The sequence below is a fragment of the Silene latifolia genome, chromosome 2, assembly GCF_048544455.1.
Source record: "Silene latifolia isolate original U9 population chromosome 2, ASM4854445v1, whole genome shotgun sequence".
NCBI lineage: Eukaryota > Viridiplantae > Streptophyta > Magnoliopsida > Caryophyllales > Caryophyllaceae > Silene > Silene latifolia.
Window position 1 is genome coordinate 71,988,896 of NC_133527.1, and position 4,066 is coordinate 71,992,961.

Genomic DNA, 4,066 nt, shown 5'->3' on the forward strand with positions numbered 1-4,066 from the left:
ACCGTCTCAAAACAAAGATTTACTTGGTACATCCCACCTTTAGAAGCTCCTCCTAATTCATATTTGTCAAACCTTGCAGTGAGGGCTTCTAGTGCAGCAACAGAGGAAGATTCAGCAGCTCTCCTCTGGTTTCCTCTCGAATTCCCATATTCGGTCTTATGAGTGGCCAAATCATCGATGATCTTCCACCCCTTGGTCTCTCCCATGTTCTCAGCAAATCGGCCATTAGCTGCAGCATCTAATATGGCCCTCTGATCGTCGTATAATCCATTATAGAACTGATTGCACAAGCTCCATTTTTCGAACCCATGGTGCGGTATGGTTCGCACCAGTTTCTTGAAACGGACCCATGCTTCATGGAAGTTCTCATCTGGCCCTTGTTTAAAGCTCGTGATCTGAGCTCTAATGGCATTCGTCTTCGAGGCAGAGAAGTACTTTTTGTAGAATGCCATGGCTAAGGAATTCCAGTCAGTGATCCCATTAGCGGCTCGGTCCAGATCTCTATACCACTCTCTTGTAGCATCACGAAGAGAGAAAATGAACATGGTCTCCTTGATCTGATCTTGGGTCACACCGGCCGGCGGGGGTATAGAGCAACAATAATCAATAAAAATCTCCATGTGCTTGGCTGCATCTTCATTTGCAGCTCCCCCGAACTGGTTTCTCTCAACCAGGTTAATATAGGAAGGCTTTGGCTCGAATTTTCTCGCCTCCCCAGGTAGTTCGAATCCTTTGTAGAGATTCGCAGCTGTTGGCTCTGAGTGACTAGCAATGGTTGCTTCTTCAGCCATAACTGGGATTTCTGGAGAAGTAACTGTCTCGGCTGAAGAAGTAGAGGCAGGAGATGTAGGTGGATCTCCTTCGAACAGAGCGTTCTCATATTGGCTTGACAGAGTACTCAACTCTTCCTCTGTCGGTAATACCCTTTGTGATCGTCTCAACTCGCGTAAGGATTTCTCGATCTCAGGATTTAATGGTACTAGTTCACCACCCTGTGACCTGCGCATAAGAAGAAACTACAAAAAGAATATAAGAAAAGTTTAAGGAACGGATGTCCCTTAAACTAAGAAAGACTAAAAATAAAAAAACTAAAAATTAGAACTATTGCCTCCCCGGCAACGGCGCCAAAATTTGATACCCGTCGTTGTGAGTACCAAGAATAAGATTTATAATTTCCTATTAAGACTTACCTAGGCTAGTGGTAACAGGGTCGAACCACAAGGAGGCAGACGTAATTTCTAGCTGTCTAATTCTAGTCTAAGGTAACGAGTGTATGGGTTGAGTTGAATTGGTCTATAGCTATGAATAAATAAAGACAATAAACTAAAAAGGCGGATTAAAACAGATAAAGAAGGGGTACTAGGATGGTCGGTTCATTACAGCTTCGGCGGCAGCATACTAAGTCGGTCTGAATCAAACACAAGTGTGGCGGGAAAACAAGAGGTCCTCTCAGTCCACTCTTAACAGATAGCATCTTTCAATCTCGCTATAAGTCCCTAATATCACTAATACTGACTCTCGTCCTGAAAAGTGACTAACGGTCTAAACTATACCTATCTTTCGATCTCAGCACAGTTTAGTCATTTTAATTGGTTGTCTAACAACTGTCCCTATCTTTCGATCTAATGGGTCAGTTATAAATTAAGCATCTAACTGGTCGCATGCATTCGATTTGTTAAATACAACATTAAAATCAATTAAAACGAAAGGTAACCTCACGTGGTCAGTCGATCGACCAGGTATGGCGGTCGATCGACTGACACGCGAATTCAGTCCAAAATAATACTACGCCGCCTACGTTATAATTCGCCTACATCCTAGCACAATTGATTTAGCTACTGATACTAACGTTGATAACAACAATGAAATTAACGAAATAGGCAGAAAGTTTCATGCTTAAACCGAATGAACAAACAATTAACAATAAAGATAAATCGGTTTCGGGAGACTAACTAACAACTCCTATACTATCAATGCAATAAAGATGAACTAAAAATAGAGCAAGTGAATACCGAAATTGCAGAAGGATCGTAACGGAATGATTGAAATCACAACGAAAATCCAATGCGAAATAGTTTCCCAAACCCTAATTATTTCTAAAGAACTGTATGTAAAACTTAATGTAAAAACTTGATATCAAAACTGATGTTTCTAGGTTACGTTATATAGCAACTAACGTAACTTTATTTCCTAAACCTAACATAACTTTGGGCTTCAAGATTCACGGTCTTTTAATTCTCGTCTGGAATAGCAGTTTGGTCGATTGACTGCTAGGACTGGTTGATCGACTGAATAGCAATGAACAGTAGCTTCTGGAACCCGATGGTTGGTCGATCGACTGATGGTAGTGGTCGATCGACTGCTTGAGCTGCTACTTGACTTCTATAATCTAGTGGATTTGTCTTTCGGGCCTTGAATTGCGCACCAAGCTCGTTCTTTATGCGAATACTTCACGTCAAATGCAATGCAAGATACTCGGGGATGGATTTAGCTCGATTTCCGCTGGATTCTTCACATTTCTGCAATAATGTACAAAAATACGGAAGTAGACGGAAATAGGGAGAAATGTAGCATAAACTACATGAATGAGCTCTGAAATGCGTGTAAAATGGGATGTAAAACATCATATAAAAGACACGCATCAATTACTGTCATTTGACGGTGGTGATCAGTTGATCCCACACCTAAAGGACAATTCCCTTAATAGATAAATTAATTAATTGTATATTGATACAAATTAATTAATTCCTTAAAATTGAAAAATTTACATTTGTGAGTGAGAATATGAATCTTATTGTAATTCGATTAAATGAGATTCGTTTTAGTAATTAAAATATTATATTTCCAAAATATTGTTTATGAAACAGTTAAATTAAGAATGATTAGTTAATTATAATTACAATGTGTTGTAGATTATATTAACATGATCCATTTTATATACTTGTGATTGTGAATTACTAGTCAATTGTTATATCTAATTAAATTAATATATGTAATGATATTTAATTGTTAAATATGCATTAATATTATTAATAACATGTTACATGTTACATGTCACACATTATATGACAAAGTGACAATTGACAAAAATAAAATGGAGTCCATATTACCTAATTGACCGGTTTTAGAAGATATTAGGGTGAGTTGGTTAATTGTTTTTTTTAATTGTGGAGAACACAATGATTACAATTATAAACTAGCCTACACCCTAATGTATTTTGATAAGAACAATTCTAATAGGGAAGGGGCATGCATTGGCTCTCTCATCCTCTCCCATGCCACTGGTTTTTCCCCCCTTTACCCTAATAAGAATTATTCTTATTTTATGTTCATTCATTCATATATTTTACTACTCACTCTTCTCACTTTATCTCCCTAAAATAAGTTTTTGAAAAATATTGTTCATAAATCTTATACTTAGATTACTAAAGGTATTAATAGAAATAATAATAAGATTAATTTTAAGGTCTCTAATTATATATCTAGTTAATATATTAATTAGAATTAAGGGTTTGTCTTGGTGCAATTTAAAGGAGGTTCTCACAATATTGAGACTAAGGGGATCATCCATTTACTTTGAGCTCAAGAAGAAGTATTGAAAGGTGTTCTTACTTGTGCCCTATAAACCGATTTCATCAATGTAAGGAGCTTTGTTCTTACTTTTCTATTTATACTATGTTATGCATGCAGAAGATCAATATCTTTTTAATGAGTAACTTAGATATATAATTAAAGAGTTTAATTAGAGGATTTTTGAATCCTTTCACTTCCTTGTGGGTAGTAGCTCATTCTTATCATTTGTTACCACCATGGTACCTCCTTTCTTAGGTACCAGTTGAACGGGGCTAACCCACAAAGAATCCAATATAGGATAAATGATTCCCGCTTCAAGTAATTTCATAACCACCGTTTTTACAACTTCTTGCATGTGGGGATTTAGTCTCCTGTGTCCTTGGATGGTAGGCCTATGGTCTTCTTGTAGATGAATTCTATGCATGCAATAATTAGGGCTTATTCCCTTAAGATCATCTAGACTATAGCCTATAGCTTTTTCATGTTCTTTTAG

At 37.1% G+C, this 4,066-nt stretch overlaps 1 non-coding gene across 1 annotated transcript; it reads left to right on the forward strand.

Annotated features, from left to right (window-relative positions):
- Window positions 1-303: 303 nt before the first annotated feature.
- Window positions 304-410, forward strand: LOC141645103 (small nucleolar RNA R71). Its single transcript, XR_012544693.1, has one exon. It is a non-coding gene; the product is annotated as a small nucleolar RNA R71 (small nucleolar RNA).
- The last annotated feature ends 3,656 nt before the right edge of the window (window positions 411-4,066 follow it).